This window comes from Sceloporus undulatus, chromosome 5, assembly GCF_019175285.1.
Source record: "Sceloporus undulatus isolate JIND9_A2432 ecotype Alabama chromosome 5, SceUnd_v1.1, whole genome shotgun sequence".
NCBI classification, from domain to species: Eukaryota; Metazoa; Chordata; class Lepidosauria; order Squamata; family Phrynosomatidae; genus Sceloporus; species Sceloporus undulatus.
The window spans coordinates 47,096,334-47,112,050 of record NC_056526.1 but is presented as its reverse complement, the minus strand read 5'-3'; positions in this window follow the sequence as shown (position 1 = coordinate 47,112,050).

Genomic DNA, 15,717 nt, shown 5'->3' with positions numbered 1-15,717 from the left:
CTGAGGTAGAGAAAAGCAAACCCCCTCTGAACCAATCTTGCCAAAGAAAATCCCATGATGGGTTCACCCAAGAGTGTGATAAATCAAAAATGTTATGAAGGCACACAACAACTCTTTTCTTTTATGTTCTTACTATATTTCTATATTTCTTCCACTGATTGTTCTTGGAAAGGGATCTCTGCTGGATATAGTTCATATGACTTTCTATGTTGGTTTCATCTTTTTAAAAAATGAATGGCCATTTTTGATCTCTACCAATTTCCTGACTAAGCACAAGAAATATTAAATTTGTCATTGAAGGATACAAACTGAAGATATTTTGTTAACAACTCTGGATAGCTCAAACTAGTCAACTTTGTTCTTGATGTATACATGTTATCAAATTTTCCAAATAGTTTAATAGTTTAAAAATGACACTATTGTCAAGTTTTATTCATCTAAAGGAAACCAAATTTAGAGAGAGAGCTCAATCTAAACTTCCCATAAGTGATGTATTAGATGTTTTAATTCAGTCAATTCATACATGAGGCAGCTTAATAATTGAATGATGAGCTGAAAGACTTTCTAGTGAACCACTAGAAACGTCAATGTCATTCATACTAAGTGATTGAGAAGGGTGTAAATTACTAAGCAACCACTTTATTAAATGTTGAGAGAGTCACAGCAGAAGCAGCTTCTGATCTGTAAAGAAATAAATAACACCCAAATAGCCCAAATAAATAACACCCAAATATTTCCACCCTGCTAGAAAATAAGTCAGGTCATTTTTTAAGCCTGTTAGATATTTGCCCTATTCATACCATTGTGTGCCCTATTCATACCATTGTAGTGCAGCTTCCGCGTAAAGTGGAAGCCGCGTATAGTGCACCTGCGTATGGAGCGGGTGCACTGTATATTGCTTGTCTTTGAAAGAATGGTGGACCCAGAGCAACGGGTGCAAGCTACAGGAAAAGAGATTCCACCTCAACATTAGGAGGAATTTCCTGACAGTAAGGGCTGTTCAACAGTGGAACACACTCCCTCGGGGTGTAGTGGAGTCTCCTTCCTTAGAGGTCTTTAAACAGAGGTTGGATGGTCATCTGTTGGGAATGCTTTGATTGAGATTTCGTGCCTGGCAGGGGGTTGGACTGGATGGCCCTTGCAGTCTCTTCCAACTCTATGATTCTATGATAGATATACAATAAATAAATAATCCACGTATACATAAGACATATGCAGTGAGCCCGCTGTATCGGCAGGCAGGCTATCAACAGATTGGAACTCCTACAGATCACCCTGCCCCATATTATCCAATGGCAGTACCCATTGACTAATATGAGCTTTAGCTCCCATGGTTTTTCCCATCCAACAAGGGGAGGCAGAACCAAATCCCCATGGATAGGAAGGACTCACTGTATTAGATTCTTTCATTTTTGAAAAATGCACATGCTTTGTTCACTCATTTTTGTTTGGGGTCACACAATTAACTTTCCCATGACAATGAAATGAGTCTTGCTCTCATTTCTTAATTTTGGTTGTTCACAATAACCAGAAGGAATGGATCATTTAAAAAAAAAACCTGCATAGATATGAGATGACATAGTAAGAGGGCTGTAAATTCATAATCTTCTGAGGACTCTGAAGGTCAGACATAATGCAGTTTATAGGATTCAGTTTTGTCATTTACAGATGGCAGTGTGTAGGTTGCCTACAGAAGTCTGGTATTGTCTTCCTTCCTGAAGTATTACTGCTTTAAGGCTTCAGTGGAATGCTATTTTCAGCTTTGTGATGAGATGATTATAATGTGAAATCATGCTGCGTGACCAACTCGCCAGGTGTTTGCTGTTCGGGTCTATTATTTGTGGAATGAACAAGCAATGTAAGGAAGAATTCGAATAACACAGGCAGACAGTTCTCAATTCCCTTAGTTGAATGAATGCTATCCCATCTCAGTATTCACATATTCTGACACAAATTTCTGCTCAGAATAACAGTCTGCCAATACAATCTGAGACTGATTTGTCCGTCAAAGATCAACTTGGTATTTTTTGAGGCCTATTTTCTTGCAATCTCTGTTACAACTGACTTGTGAATGCATCTGTTTGTGGTCTTTATGTAACAATAAACAATGTAAGTCTCTCCTCCCAATATTTTGTGTTTGGTTAAACCAATCCTGTAGGTTAAAAGGCATCATGAAGATTCTTCAGCTGCTCTTTGGAGACTTAGAAGATTACTGCACGTGGCTTTTAAACCATGGTTACACCAGGAAAAAAGTGGCTTTGAGAATACTTATCACACAACAACACTCCCTACCCATAACTGCACTGTTCCCAACCCATAGCTCCAGCATCTCTTTTCATTGACAGGGGAAAGCCATCAATGACCTCCCAATTGCACACGTCCCTGGGTCTGAAATGTTGCTGCTGGGGCAGTTGTGCAATTGGAAGCCACGTGGTGCCAGTATCCACCCCTCTCCCCTTGTCCCTCCCTTCCCCTGGCTATACCCCAAGCAGCCTAATTCCCTGGATTTTTTTCCTTTTTATTCTTTCTTTTTTTTAAAAAAAAAAAACTTAACTCACAGTAACTCGCAGTAGCAGAGCACCAGAACTGCATGAAAAAGTGTAAATAAATAAATAACCAAAAGGCTTTCTAGGTAGGACATAAGGCAGAGAGGAGGGGTTAAGGGGGGGAGGGGTTCAGGAACAAAGTATGATGACCAAAGCAGCCCCAGTCATGTGATTCTGAAGATATGAGATACTGGTTGCTGTGAACAGAGTCTGTTCCAATTTTTATTTTACTCATGAGATTGCTGTGAGAACGATGCTCATGCAGCCAAGCCCTTTAAATAATATGAAAGAAATATTGACAATTGTTTTCTTCCTTAGAAATGAGGACTGGACAAGCTCAAAATACTTAAATTTTTATGCAAAGATAGCAGAAGACTCTGAATCCCTATGTCATATTATTGTAATGAAATCTAAAGTTGTTGTGAATTATACCTGCTAGATATGAAACCAAAAGAAAATGTAAGGGAAAACCTCTTTAGCCCTCTGAAACAACAGAGAATACCATTAGAAATTCCTATATGTGTCTTCGTCCCCTCCCCATCCATCTCTTCCCACTTCTTCTGACCACCACACCAGTGTGCATGATCACTTTACATGGTTCCTGTCTTGCTGTTAATCCTCTCAACAGCCCTTTAAGGTAAATTTGCTGAGAGGTAGTGTTGCCTAAAGTCACACGGTGAATTCAATGACCAGGCAGGGCTTTGAACTTCGGTATCTCAGTTTCAGGTCCAGCACTTTAAACATTATGCTTGTTCACACAGAAGAGGAGTTGTGATTTTTTTTAATGGTACTGAGACTGAAATACCAGAAAGGTAAAAATTAATGTTTACCCTGCAAAACTAGGAAGTCAATTAATAATATGCATAATTACAATAATTTACATAATATGCAGATTGGGTGTCTGGATTAGAGCAGATGGAATATGGAAAAACCCTATCTAGAAGGAGAGCTGGAGATTGAATGGCAATTCTAACCTCATAAATTACCCACTAGATGGCTGCAGTCTTCCAAGCATTTAGGAATTAAACCTCCTTCGAGTTTAATTTAGATTAAAATATCTTTCCTAATAATGGGTGTAGTTCTTGTCTTTTTTTGTTTGTTTGTTTGTTTGTTTCATACAATGTGAACATTGGACAAGTGAAATCTAACACAGTTTTATAGAAACCACCAGGTTACTACCTGCTGTCAGCTGTCCTGACATTATGTTTAAGAGTGAAAACAATTTTATTTGATTAATTTGTAATAATATTTGAATACTAAATTACAGTTGCCACCTTTCTAGTTTAAACTGGTCTTTTTTTCCAGATTGACAAATTTACCTCCACCCTCCTCATCCCTCTTTTCATCTTTTTCTCTTTAAAATTAAACTGTCCACTTTCACGTCATTTCTGACTTAAAGGGTCCAAAATACACTACAGAAATAATCCAGTCTGAGACTGCTTTAACAGTTCTGATTCAGTGCTAGAGAATCCTGGGAATTGTAGTTTTGTGAGACATTTAGCATTCTCTGTCAGAGAGTACTATGATGTCATAACAAACTACAATTCCCAGGATTCCCTAGCAATGATCCAGGACAGTAAAAGTAGTCTCAAACTGGATTATTTCTTCAGTTTGTTTTGGACCTTGGTGACCCTAAGACAAATCTATCATGGAGTTTTCTTGGCAAGATTTGTTCAGAGGTAGTTTGCCTTTGCCTTCCTTTAAGACTAAGAGAATGTGACTTGCTCAGGGTCACAGTGGGTTTCCATGGCTCAGTCGGGATTCAAAGCTTGATCTCTAGAGTTCTGGTTCAACACTCAAACCACTACACCATGCTGACCATTCCTAAGCTCTAATTAAATAACTTGATATATGCAAATGAACAATGAACTTTGGGAGAACAGAGCAGTTGCAGCTCTAATCCAAATATGTTAATATCATGTTAAATACTATTACTGTGAGTATACTAGTCCCCAGGGATCTGAATGAAAAGCAGAAGGACTCTGTGCATGTTGAAAAGAATGAGGGATGCAGAGAGAATCAGCCTATGCCACTTTGCCTGTTGAATTTCATCTCTTTGTTATCATTCACTTTTCTTCTTCATTGTAGGGTGGAACAGGGGTAGGAGTAACACTAGAATTTTAAAGCACCATCACTAGTACACATGATGCTGGGTGAAACCACTGTTTCATATCCTAATATACCTCACAGGGTTGCTTTGGCGATAGTGATGAATAAGTTCATTGGTGGCAAGAAAGAAAATGTAAATGTAGTTAATTTATCTAGTGTTAGTATTCAAATGCATAAGTAGAAGTCATTAAAAGATTTAAGTAGTTTTTTTTAAGACTTTATAATTGCTCCACTAATCTTTCTGGGCAGGCTGTATACACACATTAGAAAGGGACAAGTTTCACATTTTATACACATTTCTGTTGCAGACCTTCTTCCAATTTCTCCATGCTGGTTTGGTTTGTGGAAAAAGTATTCTGGCTTCTTTCCTTCTTTTTTTTTATTTTTCTTACTAACTGAAATAACCTGTTCTTGGGTTTATGGGTTCTTTGTATTTTTCACAACTGTGTTTCACAGATCACACATGTCTCTATATTTAACCATATACTTTTGTTGTTGTTAAAATCATGTAGCCTTTTGAAGATCATTCTTCTTCTTGTCTTGGTCATAGTATTCATGTCAGTATTATAATCTCTGGATGCTCTATGCACTGAGATAATGTTTATCATTCTCAAATCTATCTCAGTGAAGGCTTTAGGTTTACAATGAGCATAGGAAGATTAATTCACAGAACCACCCACACATAGATGCTTTTTCTGCAAAGATGTTGCCAGCAGATGGTGGCATTTTCACTGATTATGGACCTACTCAAACATTCTAACTTAGCATGTAATTAATGAAGTTCACATGACTAAAAGTACATGGTGCACGGTTTGCGTTAAATATCTATGAATGGCAAGGAATCTGTGAATGCAAACCAAAGGGAGGGTGACAAACTGATGGATTTAAATGCCAAGTAGAATGTATTTGCACTGTACTGGAGCTAAAGTTTGAATTAGGAAATGGGATGCAATACCTTACCATATGGAATGTATGACCAATTTCCAGGATTTGAGTGACAAGTATATGCATAAGTGTGCATACTCATGCGTATGTTCCTTTGTGGATAGTGTACAGGGAAGCTGTTCTTTTACCCTTGTGCTTTGTTCCTAGACCTCTCCCTCTGGCAATTGTCAAATCCATTTGGAAAGAGAGGAAGGGGGGAAGTGATTCAAACACAGCTCAGTAGGGGAGGGAAGAAACTTGGGTGTGCTTAGAGGTGAAGTACACCCTCCTTTTCCTTCTCCTGGGAGCTCAGAGCAGCAGTATCTTCAATGTTTGAATTGCCTCTGTCTTGCCAATCCTTCCCACTGGGAAGATGCAGATGCAATTCCTCCTGAGGCTGGATAGCGGTGAGAGGAGGAGAAGGTAGAACTACAAAGTTCCACTCTGAACTTGGTTCTGAGCCCATGCCCCTCCCTACAGATATACAAAAGGATCTTCAGGAAACATCCTATCTCAATGCTGGGTTAATGGTACAAACATAGTCTGCATATAAATGCACCTGGGTTTAGTTTCTCAAGGCTGAAAAACATGCACATCTATAAAACCTTGGAGAGCCACTGTCTCTTCCAATAAATCAGGGCAGGCAGCTGTACCAAGAGCTGAAGCAATTTTGCTCTTCCTGCAAGCTGCACAGACTAGGGATGAAATCTCCCAAATGTGGTCCAACTGTTGTGTTCCCGTTGTTAATACATGTCTTGACATCATTTCCAAACTTATGGTGATCGTAAGCAAACCTATCATGGAGTTTTCCTGTCAGATTTCTTTAGAGGGGGATTGCCATTGCCATTCTCTGAGGCTGAGAGAGAATGACTTGCCCAAGACCACCCAGGGGTTCCTATGACCAAGCAAGCATGAGAAGAAATTGGGGAATTGGAATAGGCAGGCAGGTCAAGAGCAAAGGGGAGCCCAGACTTAGAGCAAAGAAAGTCCTTTGTTTGAGGGTTCCTTAGGCTAGAGGGTGATTTTTGGTCTCAGTATGTCTTTTCATTTTGTCAAAACATTAGGGATTTTTTTTCTTGCAAAGGATGGAAAACTCACCTTAATGTTTCAAAACTGTACATTTTCAAGAAACTCTTGCAGTTTACTCAGAAATGCACAATTTTCTGAATAACAAGTGCATAGTTGTAAGTCTGCCTCTGGTCACAACTTTTTGAGACAGAAAGACAAGAGAGTACATGGATAGATTAGAAACTAGGAATTAAGAAATAAAGGTTCATTGCATACAGGAGTTTTGGGGGTGGTTTTCCATTCTTGCTTGACATAAGGACCAAGGTATGACTTTACATATTTTTGTAACTCTCTGCTGATTTTCTTCTCGGACGAAACAAAGAGTAATGTCAACATTTTTTCCTTGTTTCAAATAGGTCTAAAACTGCACAGTTTTCAAACATTATTTACAGTTGAGGACTCCTGTTGCACAACAATTTGCACATGGAAACAGTATTTCCAGCACAGACTACAATATCTCCTCACAGAAATACTATTTTCTGCACAGAAAATGTTGTTTCCTATATAAAACAGCCATGTGTGACTTTTGCAAAGAATAAGTCCCAAACTGCAAAGATTCTCACCAGTCCACCAGGATTTGTTTCATTGGGGTTTCTTGACATTGCAAAAGACACGTTTTTCCTACCATTTCTTGATTTTTTAAAAAAAATATGTTCTTCCCAACTCTGTGTCATTAATAGGAGGGAAAGCAGTAGATCTTGAGCAGATCTTGATCTGGATCACAAGGATGGGGTGAGATGAAAACCTTACTCCTACTACAGACCTGTGTGTGTGTGTGTGTGTGTGTGTGTGTGTGTGTGCACGTGTGTGTGTGCGTGCGCACACATATGCATACATGTAAGTGCATTTCGCCCCACTACTGCTGAAACTAGATGTCGCCCTCAGGGCTGAAAAGTGTGTACACCCCTGCTATAGACCCCAAAGAAAAAAGATGACTAAGGCCCGTTACAGACGGGCAAAAAGTATGTGCCGCGCACGTATTAGAGTTAGAAAGGGGCATCCTTTCCAGATGCCCTTAACCCTAGTACACGCTCGGCATGTACAAAATGGGCACCATCATTTTGACGTTGTGGACGCCTAGCGTCTGCACGTCTCATGGCGGAAATGATGCCACGAGTGTGCCATTGCCACTTTGTGATGCTATTTCCGTGCTGTAAAAAGAAGCCGCTTTTTGCAGCTTCTTTTTGCTGCACGAAGGAGCCGCGCGGTTTAGCCGCTGGGGCTCCTCCGCGCAGCAAATGACGGCGCCAGTAGACCGCCTTTTTTGGGAAGTCTGTAAAGCACCTAAGGCACCTGCTCAATAACTCCTCTTTGGCAGTTGTCTTCATGCATCAAAGGCCTTCAGAAATAATCTTGTGGGCAAAAGTGCTTGCCTTATATTCTGAGCCCCACTGATATCATCTGTCAGAAAGAGAGAAAGGGTAAGTTGTTCAGAAGGTTTTGTATCTTGCTGACAGGGCATCCCAAAATGCTGGAATGCCTTGAGAGAAAGGTCAAGGTGGCATCTCTATCATTCCAAATTAAAAACTAAATAGAAATTCAGTTATTATTGCAGCACTGGAATCAAGACAACACTTACTACTGCATCTGAAAGCCAAAGGGCACCTCAATAGGGAAGAAGTTACATAACTCATAGAGCTCTATCTATTTTGTGCCCTTCACCATTTGCTACTTGAGGAAACTGCCTTATTATAGCAATAGCAAGTACATTTTTATAGTGCTTACCAGTGAACTAGCACTCCCTGAGTAGTCTTCAATGTGTAAACTAATTACCCCAAACAAACTCATTTTACTGACCTACAAAAGGATGGAAGGTTGAGTGGCCCTTGGAGCCCTCCTCTAGGACCTAACTTACAATGTTGTGGCTGCAGTATCAGCATTCACTGTGACACATGGCCTCCTCATTCTTTCTCATGGCAGGGCTACCAACTCTGATTCTCATATCAGTTAGACAGGGTAGTATGACAGGAAACACCTGGAAGGAGGTGGCTAAGTGGTACCGGGAGGGTCTGTCAATTGATGCAAACCTCTTGCTGGGCTGAGGGCCTTGCCTGGTACCTAGTTCTCCCTTTGTTCCACCAGCACTCTGGGAAAGATCTGCAGCAGGGTGAGGAATCTTTGACCTGAAAAGAGGATTTGAACTGCAACACCCATGATTCCTTACAATTAACCAATTGTGGGCTGGAATTTCTAGGACATATATATGGAGGACTGAAGTTTGTTTATCCCAGTCTACAGAAAAGTCCTTATGTGTTGTTATGTAATATTCAAAGGAGCTAGTTGAAATGGGTGGAGCAAAAAAAAATTACTATTAACTGCTACTTCAGCTTTCCATCTTGATGTAGGGTGAACCTAAACCCTTTCCCAAAATAAAAGAGTATATATTAACACTTGCCACTTTTCTCTTTTAAAGATTACAGCAGTCAGCAAGCAATATCCAGGGAACACTTCTGGGATGGATTTCATTACTGGCTAATTAATGCAAACACAAGGAGGGATGCATCATTATGTGGAACCATTTGCAATCTGAAAACTATAAAAACCCAGACTCTCACACCCTTATTTATCCCAAGTATTACCAGAGCTGTTTAAAAACAAAATGTCTTTGATTAGAAAGTTAATTTGAGAAATGAGATGTGATGCCATATATGGTGGTAAGAACATGGACTTTATGTCTCCAGTTTCCTGCTGTGGTTTAGAGTTATAAAAAGTTAATGATCTCTTGTGCAATTTTCTCTAACTGAAATGAAAGAAACACACTAAATAAACACTAAATGGAAACCAACATCCGTCCACAATGCAGTCTGTGCAACACAGAGACATAAACCATGCAGGCTTCTAGTAGCTGTGTAGTGAGTCCAAAATCAAGGCAGTTTGGATTCTGTTGGATGTTTTCTGTCCCATCTCTTAAAACAGAGGTGGGCAACATATTTGTAGAATGCCAGAGTGGTGTAATGGCTAGAGCACTGGAAGAAATCTTCGCTTGGCCATAAAGCCCACTGGGTGAAATTGGGTCAGTCAGTTTTTCAATCTGGCCTAACTCCCACAGTTATTGTGAAGATAAAAGTGAAAAGGAGAAAGACCTATTATGCCACCTTTACTTCAGTAGAAGAATGGTAAATAAAGATAAATAAATAAACCAATAAGCAAGCTATGCAGTGGAACTATAAACATTACTCCCAGCCCATGATACTGCAACCCCCGCTGCCCTTTCTTTTGGTGGTCTCTCCTTCACCACTCCAGCCGCCCTGAGGGTTGAGGAGGAGGGGTTGGTATCTTGCTATCTAACACCTGCCAGTTCCAAGCTCTATCTTTTCCCCCCAGCTAACATTTCTCTTCCTTTGAGTTTCATCCTATTAGACTCTTTTCTCCTCTACAGCTCCGGGTTGCAGTTATCTATTGCCCTCCTGGTTCTGCTACCCAGTTCCTCGCAGACTTCGAATCAGGACTGACATTCTTTCTTTCAGATTCAGTCCCCACTTTGATCCTAGGTGACTTTAATATCCACGTTGACGATTCCAATAACCCTACATCATCTCGCGTCAACTCTCTCCTAGCTTCTTTTGGCCTCCAACCACATTCCAACTCTTCAACTCATTCTCTTGGTCACTATCTTGACCTAGTTCTTGCTGCAAACTGCGCCATTTCTGACTACCTGGCACTTGACTTTCCACTATCTGATCATCACTTAATCTCCTTTGCTCTTACTTATACTCCTCCTCCTCGTCATACTGTTCAACGCCATTTTTGTAACCTTCAATCTGTTGACTCTAACCATCTTGGTCAGACCCTGGATTCATCTCTCTCTTCCCTAAATCTCGGGGATTCTGCTGATTCAGCAATGTCTTTATTTAACTCCACTCTTTCCTCGACTCTTGACCATTTTGCCCCTGTCTCTGTACGCACTTCTTTCTCTAAGACTAGGCCTCAGCCCTGGTTTACTCCCATCGCTAGGTTTCTCTGGTCCTGCTCTAGAGCAGCTGAATGTCTTTGGAGAAAGTCCAAACAGCGGCCTGATTTTATCCATTACAAATTTGTTCTTTCTTCCTTCTCACGTGCCCTCTCTATGGCAAAACAGAATTATTACAAATCATTGATCTCTGCCAATGAGAGGCGCCCTCAGTGCTTGTTCTCCACCTTCAACTCTTTGCTTAAACCTCCCTCTCCTCCTGTCTCTTCATCTTGACCCAATTCCTACTCGTCTTCTAATCTCTATAGCTCCTTCTTTTCTGCCCTCGCTTCTCCATATCTTCAATCTCTCTCTCTCTACAGGCTCCTTCCCTTCGGACTTCAAACATGCTCTCATTTCCCCTATTCTGAAAAAACCTTCTCTTGATCCCTCCTCTTTGTCTAGCTATCGTTCGATTTCTCTTCTTCCCTTTCTTTCTAAGGTTTTGGAACGGGTTGTTTATTCTCGCTGTCTTGAGTTTCTTGAAGCCAACTCCATCCTCGATCCCTTTCAGTCTGGCTTCCACCCAAGGCATTCTACAGAGACAGCCCTCACCAAGATCTCAAACGATCTTTTACTGGCCAAGGCAAATGGCCTTTACTCTGTTGTCATCCTTCTTGATCTGTCTGCAGCCTTTGACACTGTTGATCACTCTCTTCTAGTTAATATACTTTCTGACCTTGGGTTCTCAGACTCTGTTCTTGACTGATTTCAATCTTATTTGTCTGGCAGATCTTTTGCAGTGGTTGCTGGCGGTCAGACCTCTTCTCCTGTTCCCTTATCTGTTGGAGTTCCCCAGGGCTCTGTTCTGGGTCCTCTTCTGTTTTCTCTCTACACTCTGTCCTTAGGAAAACTCATCAGCTCTTTTGGTTTTTCCTACCATCTCTATGCTGATGACACCCAGTTGTATCTTTCCAACCCCGACCTTTTTCCAAGGCTTGAACAGCAAGTTTCATCATGTCTCACAGCTGTCTCGCAGTGGATGCGCCATCGGCATTTGAAGCTCAACATGTCCAAGACAGAGCTTCTTGTCTTTCCTCCTAAGCCCACCCTTCAACACTCCTTTTCTGTCTCTGTGGACAACATTTGTATTCAACCAGTCCAGCAAGCCCGCAGTCTTGGTTTCATCTTTGATTCTTCTCTGTCATGTATCCCTCAGTTCCAGACCACAGCCAAGGCTTGTAGATTCTTTTTGTACAATATGGCTAAAATCCAACCATATCTCTCCGCCTCTACTGCCAAGATCCTGGTCCATGCCCTAGTTATCTCACGACTTGATTACTGTAACGTCCTCCTGGCTGGGCTTCCTCTTTCTCACCTCCATCCTTTAATCTCTGTCCAGCATTCAGCTGCACGCATTATCACATCCGCCCACCACTCTGACCACATCTCTCCTGTGTTGGCATCCCTTCACTGGCTCCCCCTCCCTTTCCGTATTCAGTACAAGCTCCTGCTGTCGATGTTTAAAGCCCTCCATGGACTGGCCCCTTCCTACTTATCAGACCTTATTTCTCCTCACCTTCCCACTCGGGCCCTCCGTTCTGGTAGTCAAGGGCTCCTGTCCCAGCCCAGGATTTCCTCTGCCCCATCTCGGATTCGCCCCTTTTCACTTGCTGCCCCTCACTCCTGGAACCTTCTTCCCCCGCGAGCAAGAGCCATCACTTCTTTAACCAGCTTCAAAACGGAGTTGAAGACCATCCTGTTCAGAGAAGCATTCCCAGGCATTGCATAATTGTCACTTGCTATTTGATGTTCTTTTGATGCCTGTTTTATTGAACCATTTCCTGTATTGCTATGTACTTTATATGTATTAGCCTACTAGCCCCACCACCTTTCCCTTTACCTTTTATGTCATGTCTTTTTAGATTGTAAGCCTGAGTGCAGGGAACCGTCTAATTAAAAAGATTGTATGTACAGCACTGTGTAAATTTACAGCGCTTTATAAATAAAGGTTAATAATAATAATAATAATAATAATAATAATAATAACAACAACAACTTTACTCGGGATGAGTGAGCTAAAGTTAACAGAATGGGAAATTTTGAGTCAAACAATTACACAATGCTTTAATCAGGAACTGAAAATCTGAGAAGAAACTGGGTGGCATTAATTGGGGGTGAAGATAATAACAGAAATTCTGCCCATCCATGAAATTTCACTTCAGTCCTCAAATTTGTAGCATTGCAGTTGAACATTTAGAGAGTTCTGACATCCAAGGAAAGGGCAGGAATGTTACTATGGGAATGTAAAGACAGCAAATATGAGAGTTCTATGGGGTGAGTGAGTTTCAATGTCTCACTCTCTGCAATACATGAAATTTAGAAATTGAAGGAAATTTCATTTGTAGGGAAGAATTTTAATCTAGGGACAATGCTACATCCGTGGTGCAGCTCAGCAATCACTGAAGAAGCAGTGCCTGTTGACCCATATTCCTGAAAAACCCTTCCCTCAAAGATCTATCTCTTCCATGCTAATGTAAGTCTATGCAATTATTTTTCCAATATGTAACCAACCAATACATGAGCCTTCATCGGTAAGCCACAATGGAAGACATTGTCAATGAAATGGTGAGTCACGACTTTGATTTTCATCTCAAACCCATTATTAACATATTTATTAAAGAGATTTCACAGCTTTGTGCTTCTTCACTTGCAACTGTCAGCCAAGCTATGCTCTGCATGACATGAATAGCTAATAAGGCCAGTCAGGTGTAATGAGACGTAGAGATGTGGCTAATTTTATGAATACTGAAAAGGAATTCTCTTGTCTTTCCCCCCCCCCCCCTATTTTGGCAATAAGAACTTCAATGATCCCATTTTTGGAACCATCTCTGCCTCTCAGAGCCTCAATTGTATTGTAAAGAGCTGCCCACGCTTGTCAAGCACTGATTTTCCTTTTAAGTGGTTGTAAAGATTTATACAAAATGGAGGCAGGAAAGCAGGGTTTTCCCATTCCCCCGAGTTGCCATAAGGCAAAATTGCCTTGACAAATGAGAATAGATAATGGCTAACAGTGGGGTTGTTTATATGATCACGCACTGTAGTTCAATTCTATTGCCTTTAGTCCACAAGGAAGATAATAAATGCTTCAGGGAAGGTTTGGTTAAAAGCTGCAAACCATCTGCAGAAGGCCTTCTATCCTCCTTGATTCTATTGCCTTGCTCACCAGTGATCTCACTTGAGCAGGACACAAAGGACAGCCTTGGATTGGCTATTAGGAAGGAACACTTGCTGTTAACACGATGAAACACCCAAGGAAGAGGTGGTGCTGATTAATACAGCCCAGTGGTAAATCTATGGATTTCTTTTTTGGGGGAATCAGTATGTGGTTGCTCAGGTTAGATTCCACTCCACTTAACTGCAATATTTAACAAAATAATGTTTGTGAAGAATTGTTTGACTGGATTTATTCCATTCCTTTCTTCCCAACTGGGACTCAAATACTGCTCACAGTATGAATGAATGGCACAGTAGTAGCAATAATAATAATAATAATAATAATAATAATAATAATAATAATAATACAGTGCGCCCGCATCATACCGGAAAAAGTGGTGCTGTGCACTGGAAGAAACAATGGTGTGTGTGCCCGTGGCATGCCCGCGCTGCTGTGCTGCCACAAGCATGAGCCCCATTACTTGTAACGGGCTCAAGCATAAGTGCAATTTCATTTATGCAAGGGGGTCCGGAATGGATCCCCCATGTAAAAGAAGGGTGCACTGTAATGTTAAATAACCACCGCATAAAATCCCCCCTTTTTTAAGAAATTGTGATTTGCTAGAAGTCTTTGCCTGCTGGTGAAAGGACAACAGAGAGGAATCCAGTCTGGCTTTCTTTGGAAAGGAGTTTCAGCAACTGGGAGTCAAGACAGAGAAGGGGGCTGTTGAAGCTGCAATGTTCTATATAAATCTTGAATTGATTGATTGATTGATTGATTGACTGATTGATTGTGTGGACAGATTTAAAACTTTTCAGGCTTCCTTTTATGGGAAATTTGCCCTAACATGGTATAGTAATGATAATAACAAGACTGAAATAGCAACATTTAATTATTATGCCAAGCTAGCTTCATCTATGCAAGGATACTGTGTAAAATAACTTAATTACACACCAAGACAAAACATAAATCTTTCATCATGTTATTTGCTGTTCAGTGTGCACAATGCACACCATCTGCTCTTCTAAAAAAAAAAAAGGAAGGGAAAACTTCAGAACTTTGACTTGTAAGCATGTTTTTTCCCTGCCCTCAACACTGTAAGAGTTTGGGTGAATTTTAGTTGCCTGTATGAAGCCTGCAGTTTTCCCACTCTTGACCTAGATTGTCCCAGATTCACCCCTTATCCAGTTATAGGAGCAGACATCCTGTGATGGGGCAAAAAAGTCCTGCCTGAGATTCTAAACAGATGCCTCTAGCCACCATAAATAATACTAGATGGATCAGTGGTCTAACTCAATATGGAAGCTCTTGTGTTCCCATATTTGTTCTATATTAGTGAGCTTGAGCATGGAATCGTGTTCAAAATTTATTCCAAATTAAATAACAACTCTTTCTACACAATCCACATATTCATTTTAGGGTTGCACAACATGGAAATGTGTATACTTTATAATTCCACAGAACATAAAATGAACCCTGATAGACTAGATCTAGAGGTCATCTAGTCCAGACCTCTATTTATAACAGTGGTTATCTAAATGTCTCCAGGAAGCTCACAGAAAGGGGCCTGCAGCTCCCAGCAGTCTTTGACAGATTAGCCTGTGGTGAGGAATCATAAGAGTTGCACTTTAACAACACCTGGAGGGCTGCAGGTTCCCCATCCTTCTAGTAGACAACTGAGCTGAAGCTTGCTTCTCCACTGACTCTCCTTGTCTAGTCTCCTTAATCTTCTGCAGCAAGAAATACTTTCTTCCTATAACCTGAATAATGAAGGAAGAGCCACTGCTTTGCTTTTTCCTGCTTCCTCAGCAATTGTAAAGATGTATGTAGAAACTATGAGTCATGATTTGGCAATGACTCTTGGAAGTCAATGCATCTAAATACATAATCTGAGATAAGAGAGAAAGGACGATGGATGGATGGATGGATGGATGGATGGATGGATGGATGGATGGATGGATGGA